At 32.5% G+C, this 17,167-nt stretch overlaps 1 long non-coding RNA gene across 1 annotated transcript; it reads right to left on the bottom strand.

Annotated features, from left to right (window-relative positions):
• Nucleotides 1-14,189: 14,189 nt before the first annotated feature.
• On the bottom strand, nucleotides 14,190-15,730 carry LOC117691104 (uncharacterized). The gene is made up of 3 exons (XR_004602885.2): nucleotides 15,567-15,730; nucleotides 14,990-15,066; nucleotides 14,190-14,809 (listed from the first exon to the last, which is right to left on the bottom strand). It is a non-coding gene; the product is annotated as an uncharacterized lncRNA (long non-coding RNA).
• Nucleotides 15,731-17,167: the final 1,437 nt, after the last annotated feature.

Below are 17,167 nucleotides of genomic sequence, written 5' to 3'. Positions count from 1 at the left end.
TATGGCTTTTTTTCTATGTAAATCATCTAAACTTGTTACTGCGCAAAAAGACAAACTGAAAGTTGGTAGCTATTGATTGGGGAATTCCGTGATCTTTAAATAGAACGGTGACTAAGTTGTTTGTCGGCCAGAGCCAGATCGCTTACTGCGCAAAATTATAATAATGAAACAGACACCGGATGTTTAAATGCACAACGTTTTACAGTAAACAGCTTGCTTAGTTAATTAACGTACCGTTAAGTATCTTGTTGAGTTTTAAAAAATTCTAAATAATCGGCTAATGTTTGCTGTATTGTAGGCTGTTACAGTTGCCGTTCTTTGTACTTCTGTGGACATGTTTAGTTGAGACGTCAACAAAGGTCACGGTTTATTGTGAATATAACACATACTAAAGGACAACAGCGTATAAGGCATTCGTGCACCCCACTTGGGGCAATAAAACAGAACTATTTTCGAATGTTGATAAAACATTTGTTTTTGACTTGTATACATTTCACGATGCATACACCCGCCGGCCTGCGGCCTCAGGGTGTATGGAAATTAAAAACAGCCCGGGATAAATCCCCGTACACCCTTGATAAAACCTGGAAAACTCAAATGTCCTTGGCCAGTACAAATAATGCCAAATAGCAAGTGTCTAGTGTAGATATTTTTTGAGACCTTCACATTGTAATGTTAAGAAATTTAACTTAGAAATGAAACTAAGAAAGGTAAATGCGTGTTAGTAAGTGGTCAGATAGTAAAGTTCTATATAATAAATGTACTGTCTGCACATCTTTAAATGTAAGATTCCTTTCGAAGAGATGTACATAAGTCGTTTAAATATCCTGAGTGCGGGGGATATGACAGATATTGTACGCTCATCTCCTTTTCTAGCTGCAGGTCTGTAGCTCCCGGTCTTAATGAATTAAGAAGGACTACCAAATTCCATTAATATTCATTTTTATGTACACAAATCAGATAAGATTTAAAATAATATATTTGACAAAGAATCATCATATTACTTAAATTACTATTCTGAAAAGAGAAATCGTACAATTTATTGTTTCCTAAAACATGCAACAATTTTTAATGTATGAACAACGTTATTTCTCCTTTATTTTTTGATGTGTATAGTTTGATTCGCAGAAAACGGAAGTGCGGAAAACGGAATTTCGACATGATTCTTTAGCTCTAGAACAAGGAAGGAAGGAAGTTTTTTAACACTGAACCAAATACAATGACTTATAAGTTGTTAGACTAAATTATTTCCATATAGAATTATAGCACAGACATTATATTTATATACAATACATACACAACAGCGATATTGCCAGAAAGAATGCCTTATTTTTCCCTTGAAAGTGTTTTACAATAAGCTGCCAGTTCATTCGCGGATCTGCAAAATTCAAATTTCCTCCCTCACAAACTCGTATAACCAATAGGACCCCCCCCCCCCCCCTGGGGGAAAAGTTTTTTTCTGGATCCGCTCATGCAGTTCATGTAACAATCGTCTATATTATAAGACAGTGATAATTGAAATTACTTGGTACGTGTATATGCAAACAGAAATTACAATTGTCCTTTCATGTTTATTTTTCTGTACTTAAATAAGATATTTGACAAACAATTACCACATCACTTAAACATACTACTAATGCTATTCTAAAAAAGAGAAATCGTACACATTCTTTCAAAAACGTGCTGAATTTTTCAGGGTATGAATAACTTTATTTTCATTCACATATTTAACGTGTAAAATTCGATTCGCGGAAAACGGAAGTACGACACGATTTTTTGGGTCGAGAACGAGGCCGGAATTTACATGTAGTTACATGTATTAAACTTAACCAAATTAAAGTACAAACCTCCACCCTCACTATGTTTTCCCGTTATATGTTTTTTTTTTAAATGATCAATCAACCAAAAGAATGTGTAATATTCAGTGAGAAAATTTCACTCAAAGAATACACTATTTACTTCGTGTCACACAGGGCTTTATTAACAGAGAGTATCAATTTCTCAGAATTAAGCGTCATTAGAGTTTCACGGGAGAATTTTGTATCAAGTTAGGTGTATTGAATTTATTCATTAATTTTCTAGGTTTTTGATAACTACAACGACTTTATATATCGATGATTACTTTATTATTTGTTCGATAAGCTAACATATTCAATGGTTTTATGAAGTCAAGTCTACAACTGAAAAAAAGAAAAGAAAATGATATCTTAGTTTTTTTAGCCAAAACAAAAATGACTTTTAGACCCAAGTTTTGTGTTAATTTGCAACCTAATATAAACCGTTTAATGTTAAAGTCAAAGTCCGATAACTCGAACCTTGTTGATACCAAAGCCCACTACAAGATCGAAACTGATATTTATAATATTTTAGCAGTAGATATGACTTTTAGACTCAAGTTTTTTGTAATTTAAATCTAAAAATAAACCGTTTTGCGCAAACCCCACTATAGGATCGAAGTACAGCATTTGATGTGACCAAATTAAACAGAGAGAAGACGATCTCGTTTGGCTCACATTAAATTTAATTGCATACTTGTCCGGGAATATCTTAAGTTTCACATTCTGAAGTCCACATATCAGTATGTCGTCGTCACAGTACCTCCTTAATTGGAGAGTTCCACTGAAATATGTTGGGTTCAATTTCGAAGTCCATATAACAAAATGATATCGTTAAATTACCATTCACTTTTAAGATATTCGTACGCGTTGGATTAAAATAAGAGCATTGCATTGATCCAAATTTATATTTTACTTTAATAAAGAAAAATTCAGATTTAATATACATTAGCATACATTAATTAGTACATTCAGTGTTCTGTGACGTCATACTTTATTGTAAAACTTTGAATTTTTTAAAATTTGTGCAAGATAGTTTTACTTATTTTATGTGAATATAATCACATTGATGTTACTAGAATACTGTTAAGTTCAAGATATTTTTTCAGCTGAATTTTATCCCAAATTTCCGTTTGTTAATACATTTTATCTATGCTAAGGGGAAATAACTCTTTTTCTGACCTCTCTCAGTTGTATGTCTAAATGCTATAATTTCTTTGATCCCAACAACCAATTTTGAAATGTGTTTTAGTTTTAGTTTTCTAACACAGTTGACAAACTAAAAAAAGATAAACAAGTTTCTGCCTACAAAGATTTTACTTTTAGCAAAAAAAGGACGGTTTTCTGATGCTAAAATATGCTCTAGTTCATGTTTACCTGACATCTCAAGAAGTGTGATGACATGTATATTTTTTTCTAATAATTGATGAAATTTAAGTCTATTCAGCTCTGTTTTTCAACTTTCATCAGAGAATTTTACGAGCATGGAGTTACCTAAAAGAAAACAACAACGAATGTTTAATATAAACAAAAAAAATCGGCTTGAGTGACAACGGCTTAATGCTATCCAACCTGGATTTACCTGAGTATATTTGAATTTTCCTGACTTTCCTGTCTTTGTCTGTGATAACACTTCAAATCGATTTGATAATGTATAGCCCTATACATTCAATCAATGACTTTTCAATGTTTAATCGTACAATTGCTGAATATTATATAAATATAAGTAATAAGTAACCATTCTCTGAGCATAAGGACTAGTAGGTGATCAAATACGATCTGGCGTGATCAAATCTTTCATAGAGGCCGTTGGGTTTCATGCGCGGATCCAGATAATTTTCGAGGGGGGTCCGAAGGATAATTGTGTTTGCCGGAGGGGGGGGTGTCTGAGGCATATTTGCGATAATTTTACTATGTAAATTTAATAAATTTTCATTTTCCACCCCCACCTCCGACCCCCTTCTAGATCCGCGCATGGTCTTTATTGAATTCGGTAACCTACAACCACATTTGATCACCTCACAGTACTTAAATTATAGGATGTAACCTTATTCCTTAAATACACGTGGATCGATCATTACATGTAAATGTACCAAATGCATTTCACCGAATGACATAAAGGATTCTTTTGTCAAATATCAATCAACTATACATATCCTGCACACAAATTAAAGCCCCATTCGTCTTAACCAACTAAATTTAATACATTCAACATGTATATGTATAATAATATAAACAACATATGAACGCTAGAAAATGTATCAACACTATATATAATGGAGAGAGAGAGAGAGAGAGAGAGAGAAAGAGAGAGAGAGAGAGAGAGAGAGAGAGTAGGCGGGGGTTGGAGGGAGCGATCATTTTTGGTCAATATTTCGGTTGTGGTCATCGTTGTAATTCACTCACGGTAAAAATGCCAACGTTATGGACAGGCGCCCGCAATTCATTTCACATAACAAGCGGTTTATAAGCTTTAACTAATCTTGTCTCTGTCTATGTCGTTAAGTCGTAATTCTGTTGCACAATGGTCAGTTGGTTCCTTTGGGACCCAGCCCCTCCTTTCGTCGCTGGCGCTGACCACTATGGTGTGAGGGTAGTCGAACTGGTTGATAATCGCCATTATCCTTCTCTCTGTTTGCTGACAAAGTCTCTGTTCGATTCCATAAGCTTCTTCTTTTTTGCGGTTTCATTATATCAGTCCTGGTATGACTCAGAACCTGTTTTGCTGGGTAAGCAAAGCAATTTTTTTTATGTCCGGCAACTCCTGTTTCACCGCGTCCACCCTGTATTACGTAATTACTTACATGTTACCTAACCGTATTCTATAGATTTCCCCCTTCTATGGCCCGCTTTATCAATTGAAAACGGATGCCCCGCCTCAAATTGTACCCAGACTCATACAATAGGGGAGTCTCACCCACAGGCACCTGACGTTATATCTTTTTTCTCATAACTACATGTATAATTATACATACAAACCATCTACCGAATTATACATAAAGTACACATCTAGGATCTATTTAAATGTGTCACATCAGCTGGAATTTTCGCGTGAAACTCCTCGGTAAAATTATTTTGCGACCCTCTTCGTCTTCCTGTGGGTCTTTCAACATCTATTATAAGCTTTCAACCTATTCAATCAAAACCGCACCACCACAAGAATAAATATGGGTTACGCCAATTCCAAGATAGTCGACTTTTTAATTACCTGAATTTCAAGTTAAAATGACTTAACTTGTTAAGGAACTGGCGTACATTCTACTTGTATATTATAGTTCTTCGTTTTCGAAGCAAATACTGACATCATTCTTGTGTCACCAGCAAACAGTGCACCCACCCATCCTTAAGTTTTGCGTGATAAGTAACGAATTATAACCATGAAAGTAATATAATTATTGTAATACTTTAAGCAATATTTATTAGTGAAAGAAATTATCAATCGAAGAATGACCTATATTTTCGTAAAAAAGACTGAGGAAAAAGCTAGCGTAGGAATATGAATACTTCCTATTTCTTGGGGAAAGGTGGTTTAAAAAAAATAATTTTACGTTAATTTTGTTTTACTACAAGTATAACATATACATCGGTATTCTAAACATTTGTTGTAATGTTGTATCTTCTGATTATGAATGGAACTATACTTTTGAGGGCAATTGTGTAAAGAGTACCTGACTATAGTTATATATCTCGAATAGAAAGTAGGCACTGATCGAATATATTAATCAAAGTACTGAAGTACTGAAAGCCAGGCTCTAATGGTGTGTCTTTATGCATTTTGTGTAGTGAAGACTGAAAATCTTTCAATCTCTCTCTCTCTCTCTCTCTCTCTCTCTCTCTCTCGCATGCTTTTAATGTCGGCAAAGCGTCAGCGCGTCGGAGAGCTACCAAATTTTGTAACCGGTAATAAACAAAAATATGTCTGTCTAGTAGAAAAAAGTTTAACAGATGCTGCCTTGAATTTTGCAACAAGCGTTATATATTCAATAGAGTTAACATCTTCAACGCGCAGCAAAGTAGTTCATGGAAATTCTTGCGCATTGTATGTGTCCGAAATGCATAGTCTTGTTTTTAAAACACGTTATTAATAAGAAAACTAAAAAAGATAAACAATGCTCTCGAAATTGAAAAAAAGGAACAAAATGCCAATACTTTTGACAAAACGTGGCTCTTTGTGTAACTATTTGGTATAGCGGAAGGTTTTACTTTGACGCTGTTTGGTTTTTGTTTACTTTTGAAGTTGAGCTATTTATAGTAACATTGGCGATTTGCCTGCCTACAGCCAGGACTCTGCTTCCAGCACAGCCCGGCTAAAAAACACACCTCGATGTGCATCTAATGCCTTAGATACACGTGTATGCTATAAATGGTTAAATAACTTAGATGTTGAAGGACCGATCAAAGGACGGTGAAGATTGCAATAAAATTTCACCTTTGATTTTCAAGCGAAACTTCAGCAGCTGATGTGTCAATTTTAAATAAATCCAAGATGTCGGCAATGTGTACTTTGTATACTGTTATTTAGAGGGTACATATTTTCATTATGAGAAAAATATACCACGTCAGGGGGCTGTGGACTCATCCTTTATCAGCTCCATCTTACTATCAATTTTAAGTATTTGAGAGAGAGAGAGAGAGAGAGAGAGAGAGAGAGTTGTACAAATATATGAGAGAGAAAAATTACAATTACATTTACTAAAACCCAGTTTTTATCCAAGCGACCACCTGTTGATTGAGCTTTTATATGTCGACGTAAATAGCAAGAGATTTATGTGAACTTCTTTTTTCTTACAATGTAATACAAGAAAACATTGATGTGCCGAATGCGCCCGTGAGAAAAAATATACAAAGGAAATATTTTTCTTTTCACGAGAATATGTATAAATAATTTTAACATCATGAAAGGTCTTATTATTAATACTGGTCCTGACTTCACCAAACTTGCATTGATGGTGCGTCGTACGATACTAAAACACCTAACAGGCTTGAATGCTGAATTTGAGCCATAGGTTTCGGATGCTGGAGGAGGTTAAGGTTTTTAGAACTGCATACAGGTTTTTGAGCACGTCCCTCTGATAATTATATCTTAGATATAACGGGTGTTGACTTCACCACACTTGCATGGATTATGCGTCTTATTAAACTAATATCGATGCACCTGACGGACTTGAATTCTGAATCTGAGCCACAGGTTTCGGATGCTGGATGAGGTCTGTTTTTTTAGATCATGTCACATGTTTAATAGTACTATTTCAAACTTGCATAGGTCATTTAACTTTAATATAAATGAAACGCAGAGGTCGCTTCAGACGCAGAGCCTGGTGACCTTTGTCAAGGATGCTAAAAACCTCACTTAAACCTGCTTGATAGTTGTATTTGTATTTTTAAAAATGATCTAAAATGATTTCTATAATATAGTATTGTATGATATGATAAACTTTTGTTTTATATGATAGAATATTATATCATATATTCTATTGTAAAAAACTATATGATACGATATGATATTGTAACAATTTATTTGAATATTTTGATATGATATTGTACCCCGATATTATGTATAGTATTGTATATTATGATAAAAAATTGTATAAAATGATATGGTATTATACGTTATAATCTCACATGATAATGTTTCATATGTATTTGTAATGTAAGGATTGTATTATATGATACAATATTGCATAATATGATATTGTATTATTTGTATTATTATATCACATGAAATGGTATCATATGATACTATTACTTATTAGGTTAGTTACTGACTCACTACGGAAATATATTGGGTTGATCAATCTCATAGATGGCGAGGCGAAGCCGAGCCTTCTATGAGATTGATCAACCCAATATATTTCCGTAGTGAGTCAGTAACTAACCTAAACCTGACTCACTACGGAAATATATTGGGTTGATCAATCTCATAGAAGGCTCGGCGAATATATTGGGTTGATCAATCTCATAGATGGCGAGGCGAAGCCAAGCCTTCTATGAGATTGATCAACCCAATATATTTCCGTAGTGAGTCAGTAACTAACCTAATAAGTGTTTTGTTTTCTCGAGGACTATCAAGCGACATATTTATTCACAAATAACGATGATCTACGCAAAGCCATGTACAAGATGCCTTACATCTCGTCCAATTTAACTCATTTAAACTCTTCAAAATTTTCAATCTCACCTTTCAAATACTCTTTCAAAATCTTTGCTTCACCCATGTTTACTTACAATGTTTTGTTGCAATTCAATTTTAAATGTTTTCTCTTTCCTCTGCAAAGATTTGAGCAAATTTCGACGCTGCCATTTTGTTCTGCTCCAGACAAAACAATGTGACGTCAATATTCTAAGGGCAACTACTCTAATTTTAAAGAATTTCAAAGGGCAACTACTCCAAATACTTTAAGAACTTACGGCATGCAGTTTATGTATAAAATACTATGAAATGTCGAAATGAGTAAGCAAAGCGTCTACCAATGACGGCCATATTGCCTAATATTATTTCTCACAGAACAAATATAGAGATATATGAGGCAATCACGTGCTATGTTTAAACCAATGAAAATGTGACATTTCAGTCCAAGGGAAAACAAAATATTATATATAACAATATCATATATAAAAATAATAGTTTATTTCCAATTTTGGGCCCAGAGGGCATACAAGATTACAGATATTAGATAGAAATGCCTAAAAGAGAGATTCATATGTTAGATCATTTAAATGATATTATATGAAATTGTTATGTATAATTTTGTATCATATGATACGATATTGTTTAATGTGACATTGTATTATATAATATATCACTGTTTTACATAATATTGTAACAGTATTTTATTGTATCATATGATTGTATCATAATTACATATCACGATAATGTATCATGTGAGCTTTGTAATTTGTGATTACCTATGTTTTATTATTATTAAAGTGTGAGAAGTTAAGCATGCAAATTATAAAAATAAAAAAAGATTAATTCTAATAGATAAATATTGTATAAGTTATGCGTTAATATCAAATGAACTCTCCCCTGAAAATAAAATCAACATTTAAACTTTTTTTTTTGTTAACAGCAGCTCCGTCCTTCAAACTGAAACAACAGTTATGATACAGTTACTAAAGATGTATTTAAATGTTAAAATTTTCGCGAAGAATTTAAAAGATATGAAAACATCGTCCACACTATCCATAAATCTGTGGGAAACCTTGATGACCCGTCAATAAGCCTGCGTTTACCCAGATACACCAAGCAAAATTGAATTTCCGTCAAATTGTTGTTAAAGTAGAATGCGTGGACTTAGATATTTTTCGAAGGCGGAAGGGGATTTTAGATTTTTTTTTGCCAGGGGAAGGGTGTGGGGTCTGGGCTCTTTTATAAAAAATGGATATTTTACTATGAAAATTGTATTTAATTTTCATTTGGGGGCGGGGGGGGGGGGGAGGGGCACCTGATCCCCCACAAGATCAGCGCAAGAAACAGTAATTATAATGAACCTTATGAAGCTTGAATGTACAGAGATAATTTGATCATGCTCTTTGCTCTAAATCTTTACAAGTACACGAAGCACTGATTCCAGTCAATACACTCAGCATACAACCAGGAAATAAGATAAACTTGATTGTTTATTTCACATAATCCCGGTTGCTGTAACCTTGATTGCATTTAATTTGAAGGATTTAACAATGCTATTACTAATGATTATGAACTTTGAGGTTTTCAGCTGTCGAACGAATTCAATAACCATTGGAATTAAATACTCATTAACATGCATGCATCACTTAAAAAAAGTGAAAGTTAAGTTACTCATTACATGCATTTATCACCAAAACAAGTAAAACACAATTTGAACGAAAAAAACCCAAGTTCTTGGCACCGACACAGACCTGTATTACAATCACATACACTCTTTCATTGGGCCCCCTACTGGACACAAATTAATTTATCATGTATATTTAATCGGACACAAAAAGCGCCCCCTGCTGGGGGCCACCGGGTTCTCCCCGCCAAGGATGGGATTAAGTAAACCTCGGATGTACCCCGGAACCTCGCTGATTGACAGATCACAAACCAGCCAATAGCACGCGGAGGTGATCCGTCAAGGGGTCCATTGTTGTCTACAGTACTTACCTGTACTTACCTGTGTAATCCACCTGTTATTCTCACCTTTATACATCGGTCTACATTTCGGTCTGACCTCTCTCCCTGAGTGATGAAGAACTAGACGACCCGGGGGTCCCGGTGTTAAAGACCATTATATCAATATATATCCCTATGTACTTATAGCGGGTATCGGATGCTTCCGGTGAAGAGGATTCTGGATATGAATGTCCATCCCGATGTAGAAATCGTCTCTTTGATGTAGAGTAAACCTTTAAAAATGATTGAATTAGTGCATGGACAATTCGAATCAAATCTAATTGAAATCTATAATTTATGGCAACAGGTAAACATATAAGGATTGAGCTAAAAGTAATAAATGTCATGTGTGCGATAAAATCTTGAAAACATTTTTTTTTTGCAATTTTAAAATGTTTAAATATTTATATTTCACAGTTCAAATATGAAGGTAACATTTATATAGAGCGTGACACACGCCTGCGGTTTAGTTCTAGAATCTCTTTTGTATATATAAGAAAAAACAACTTTAGACATTGCATCGGTACATTAAAAAAACGACATAAGCTATATCAACAAGTACAATATTCAAACTTCTTTGAGCCTAAAATAGGGATGGGGCAAAATTCCCGATCAAGTGTTTCACAGTTCCAAAGTTCCACAGCTCCTTCTATATACATGTAACAGGTATTGAATTTCTAGACATATAATTTAAGAATCTACAATTAGTTTGTAGTCCTTTACATCTTTGAGGGCGCAAGACGTTAGCTTTAAAATTCCCCTGACCGCCAGTCTTTCACTATAATAATTAATTATCAGAAATATCATTCAACGAGGCATATAATACTATACAAAGTTTAGAACATTCTTTACTGCATATTGTTCCGCTCTTTTATTTGATTTATCGTTTTCAATACCTTCTCTGGTAATCCATATATTTGTCAATGCAAAAATAAAAACATCATCACATCTCAGTTCGTATGTTCGGCCTTTCTGTTCTTAATCAAGAGACAATGAGCATCAGACAGATAAATAAAATCAACAAAAAACTTTTACTATAGCAAAAGCTAGAAAAAGTATATGCCTAATATTGTAAAATATTGTGTGATTTTAAAGCTTTTTTTTTTCAAAGTGTCAGTCGTGAAACACAATTGCTTTGTCATGTTGTAAATTTTGAATTTACCGGGTGGCAGTAAATACAAAATTTACAACATGACAACTAAATACAAAATTTACAACATGACAACTAGTTGTCATGTTGTAAATTTTGTATTTACTGCGACCTGGTAAATTCAAAATTTACAACATGACAGCTTATTTACAAGGCGGCGGTATCATATGAATCCATAGATTTATTAAAAATTTGCTTTTTTTTAACTGCCAATAGTCTAAAAGTGTGTGATATTATTTTTTATGTGATGATCTCCAAATCGACTGGTTTATTTTCAATTTCATCATGAAAGATAAAAAAGCAATTGCTTTTTGTACAGATCCTGTTTCATTTACTGGTATATATATATATATATATATATATATATATATATATATATATATATATATATATATATATATATATATATATATATATATATATATATATATAACACTGTGCAGAATAATTATGCCAATGCCAATATTCTAAAAACTCTATCGGAATTATATTTTTAATAAAAAAGTATTTCCTGCAGGATTTTGATTTAGAGAGAAAGTTTCCCTATAGAAAATTAAAATTTCCCATCGGATTTTAAAATCCTGTGTAAGTTTTGTTCAAATCCTAACGGAATTAAAATTCCTATACGAAGATTTTTTTTACTCCGGCGGGATATTGTCTATATCCTATAGGAAAGTTGTTTTTCCGAAATGGGATTTTTTTCCCTTTAGGAATTTATTTTTAAAGGTAAATATCTCAACTGTCAGGTGAGATACATTGGTAAAAAAAAAAGGTGGTTATAAACTATTTAAGCAATGGTCTATTGTATGGCATATTTAAAATTCTCGACACATGCAGCTTAGACGGGTGCAAAATAGCCACCTTGGCACTGACATAATTATCCGGCACAGTATTATATATAGTATTAAAACTTAGCTCATTTTGATTATAATATCATTTATGTTCAGATGTATAAATGTATGCTACGCTTTGCTATGAAATGATATGCTTGCTTTACTATATCATATCATACCGTACCGTAATAAAATATCCTTATAAATGGACTAAGTTTACTAACCTAAACAGTCTATAGAATGCCATTGTTTATTTTAACACAAACTTGGCTTCTGTAAAACAAAATTTTATATATACTGTCAACATTCAACGATATTTAACAATCAAAACTCTTAATGATATCTACCCATGTCTTCAAATTTTAATGTTTTTTTCTTCAGTGTTCTTTAAGTAAAACAACAATAAAACGTTGCTGGGGTGTTTTCTTCAGTAATTGCATCGAAATCCTATGAATTCAATTTCGTGGATGTAGAGATGTCACTTGCAGTGCCATTGCCATCGATTTATGTATGTTATACTTTTTTAAACAATTAAATGTTTGTGCACACTATATAATGGATATATACCAAAAACAGTTCTGTATGAAAACACATCAAAGAGTTTTGAGGCCAGTTTGCGCCGAGAACTGCCTTTTTTCATCCAGAAGTGTTTGAGGCTAATGTAATAATAAAAACACTTCCATTGAATATCATATATGATTTACACAAGACAGTCTGATTTTGAAGGATATCAGTACTGTAACCACTGGTATCGTTCTGATATTAAGAAGCTCACCAATATCGGACTGTCACAGGTAAAAGTTTAGACTGCTCGAAGAAAGGAATGAAATAACAGCAGTACTAGTGTTTTAACAATATATATATATATATATATATATATATATATATATATATATATATATATATATATATATATATATCTTACAATTTTACGGCTTGTTAAATAGTTTGGATGGGTTTCTATTTATGAACAATCAAATATTAAACAGAACTATATTTCTTTTTTAAAACATTTGTTTTCCTGCAGTTAATTTAGATTGATTTATATCAATATCATAGTATTATTTGCTTTTTTACACTATACTTATTTAAAAAAAATATTTAAAAAACCTCAACTCAAATATATCAAAACCATTAACCTTTGTCATATTTTTGTTGAAGCTGTTCTAAGAGAGTCCGATGGTCGTGGCTGTTTTTAAGACTGGTTGATTTGATTTGAACATATTTTATTATGCAAATATACATTTACATAAATGGATAAGGCTGCAGGCAATGCCTATGTAAGTCTTCTCAGTAAGGCTTAAAACTGTTTGGATCTCCTATCGAAGAATAACTCTATATATTAAAATATGGAAAATACCCAGACTTAGAATTTAAAACTTTTGTGTTTTTCTGTACTTAATGATAGTTTTTAGTTAAACAAATCACATCTTAAAATTTAAAGCAGATCTGTTGGGTTTTTTTGGTTGACCATCCACCTTCCTAAGTATGTATAAATAACAGTTTGTATATTGTTGACATCGTTACGGCCTCTTTCTCATTTTTTTTCTTTTAAATATATTTATTGAAACATAACTAGAATAGCAGATTTAGAAAAAAAATCATATATATTTCAACAATTTATAAATAAATAGATATAAATACACAGCTACAGGGATGAAACAGAACGCACACACATACACTCTTGCACCAATAAATTACTAACATTGCGGCTTTCTTAGCATACAACAAAAAATCTTTTCATTCATATGTAAACAGAGCATATCACTAATTTAAACATTTCAACCAAGCACCTGCTACTTCATACAGTAAAAGCAAATTAGCTAACTATTATACCTACACAGACTAACCCCCCCCCCCAAAAAAAAAACAAAAAAACAAACAAACCCCCCCCCCCCCCCAAAAAAAAAAAATAAACAAAAAACTAAGCCGATAAATTTTAAAATACAGCAGATAACTCAACAAAGAACCAACTAAAATGTTACTTTTTGAAATAGAGAATAGAAAAGATTCATACAAAACTAAAAACTATTATCCCAGTTTTCATAGTTGACAATAAAATGCAGAAGTCAATTTACATACATAGTTTAACGAAACTAAAAAGCTCGAAAAAGTATCTTATTTTACCCTATACTAGGTTATCTATTATCACATGCTGCATATAACAACATAAGACAATGTTAAATGTTGATCACGTGATGAAAACATTGCACAATATCATTACTCTAAGTAGCATAAATTTTGTCCTTCATCAGTAAGAAAAAGCTGAACTGTACTCCTTGAGAACTAGTATAACGCACCAACAGTACTGTGTTTTACATGAATCACCCTGCACTAAATGGTCCTTCCCAGCTGAGATCGTTAAGATTAGAGCGAGAGGTGGACAACAGACACAACTTACATTAAGAAAGGACGACAGCGTAAGCGGACTGCAAAGCAGTTCAAAGTAACAGCAGGAGACTGATCCGGTAAGCATGTAGCAATCCGTTCGCACTCACACAAAAGTTAAATGGAGGGCATGGTCTATTTATGTTACGTCACAATGTCCATAGGTATGAAAGACAGTATTTGATTGGATAATCATCATCACAGATGCGCATAGCATCACACTTGGAGGAAATCAATTGATGCGGTAAGGAAATTTAAAAACCGTCTAAAGCACCTGTCTTTTGTACCGTGTTACCATTTAATCTTTCCTTTGATGTTTTTTTTATCAAATCTTTTTTGTAGACAAACCCTCCAACGATGAGCATATTTGCGGTAGCACCAATCGAACTCGGAAAATATATCACACAACTTTCTCAGTTTTATTCAACTGATTCTGGATACTTTTAAAAAGGCCTTTGTGTCGGAAAATCTACAAATAAATTAAAATATTGTTCTTAGTATTAAATGTCCATTCCTACAAGAAATATAGCTATCTGCCGATTTATTAATCATTAACATTCCGTTTTCATTTCTATTTTCAACTTTACTTAAAAATTGCTTATTTTTAAGTTAATTAAAAGAATAAAATTATGATAGAAAATATACTTACGCAATTGACAAGGACCTTGATTAGTTTTGCTTTTACGCAGGAGTCATCATCCAATGTGCGTATTTTATGTAGAAGATCTACAATAAACAGAACACAGAATTATAAATGTAATCTTATTTGTACAAGTTTAATTCAATATCATTCAAGAATAAACTTTAAAAATTTTATTACGAAAGTGTTAATGTTTTATATTGAGTTTTAATATACATGTAATTTATAAAAAACGAAACAAATCAACACCCTTTTTGCTGTTCTTTTTTTTTACTTATATTTTACACTTGCAGCACTTTGAAAACAAATTATCACTATCCATCTATCCTAATGAAGCAAAACACTTTTTTGTAATATCAAGTTGTTTTTGAGGTTTCAAAAGGCTTGAATTTTAGTCAATGAAAACCCAAATACAATTGCTTTCATCACAACCACGTCATCATGATTTATGACCAGAGAAAATTCTTGCAGTGAAATGATTTAAGTGCACTGTGTAAGAAATGCATGGCAAAAGAAGGAGAAAAAAAATAATGAAAAATAAATGAATAAAAAATAATAATCTACTGTCAACAAAAAGTTCACATACCTTCATTGCAATGATGCGAGTTTGCAAACGCGACTGTGACGGCCAGGAGAACCATAATCAAACACATCACACGGGCCTTACACATGGTGATTTCAAGCGTCTCCTTTCGGGGTACTTCTTCTCTACTTCTACTCTTAATTCGCCTGATTTAATGCCAGGTACGTAGATTTTCGCCTATATATACATCTATCCGTACACCACCACTCCTTCTATGGGACTGCCTCTATCATTGGATGACAAAGTTTGAACTAGGGGGCGTACATTGCCAAAATCCAGTACTATTCTTTTCCTCGAGATGGTCAACGAGAGTTGCGAGGGCGTGAAATGGTTGAAAAAAAAGACTTGTTTTCTAAATCCATATTTAAATCACAAAAGATGTGCTGACGAGATTTTCTATAGAATATCTTTTCATTTGAATACCCCATGGATAGAAATTGATGTCACAGAATTAATAAATAAGTACACATAAGACGTAAACATGCGAAATCACTGTATGAAAAGTTTTAATTTTACTTGTTACCCATACATATTGTCTTGTAACTATAAAGATACTAATTCATGTTACATATTTTAAAAAAAAATTTTATTTCGGTTGTTTTAGGTATATTGATATCAACAAGTTTACCTATCTTTGGAAAGTTCCGGAAGGCAACTTCGAGGATACGGCATGTTATGTAGATTATGAGGTGTTATCAAATGCGAGCATCTTCTTTCGATTTTAGTTACATACTTACCTAATTGTTTGTAGTGCTAAATGAAGCAACTTAAACTTTAGTGTATAACAGTTATACACTGTAACTACTCCATATATTTTACATTCAAACAAATAATTTTGTAAGAACGTATGCTTAGCCACTTAATTATCATGAAACAGTTATTAATATTCATGAATATCATACTGGGCATGTTTGTATAAAAATTGGTACAATATGATACAATTATCACTAAAAAGTTAAATATCTTAATTTTTAAAAATGATAAGTTCTACAAATTTTAAATTTTAAATTAATATTAAAAAGTGAAAATGATGATATAGACGTGTAATGGTGGAAGATGGAATGAGATGCATTTTTATAACTTTGAAAATTTACAGACTGGCGGTCAACATAATGGCAAATTATTTCATCTTTATTCTCCTTGTGTAAGATACAATACAAATTGCATATAATCAGAAAACATAAAGAGAATCCATTAATAAGAACTAAATGCAAAGTAAGCATAAAATATATGCATGTAGAAAAAGGGGTAATTTATGTGCATTGTTTTAGGCAGCCACTTATATATTCAAAGCGATAGCTTTATTATAAATAGCGATGGCCCCACAAACAAATTTTGAACATAAACAGATGAAGTCGTTCTTTTTGTGATCTTTTTACAGTGTACTTGGCTTTATCAGTTATAAGTAAATTGTAAAAAAAAAATGTATCCTCATTAAGATAAGATTTTTATACATAAAGACCAACCATCTGATTTTACTATGTTTGACTTTTTACTATTACAAAATTAACAAAACGAAACAAAAATAAATGATCCTGCCTATCAATTCAATGTTCAACTCGTTGTCTTAAGGATATGAATATTGATTAAAATAGGCCACCACT

Source organism: Magallana gigas, chromosome 9, assembly GCF_963853765.1.
Source record: "Magallana gigas chromosome 9, xbMagGiga1.1, whole genome shotgun sequence".
Lineage (NCBI taxonomy): Eukaryota > Metazoa > Mollusca > Bivalvia > Ostreida > Ostreidae > Magallana > Magallana gigas.
The sequence above is the reverse complement of the archived record's forward strand: the minus strand, read 5'-3'. Positions and strand labels throughout refer to the sequence as shown.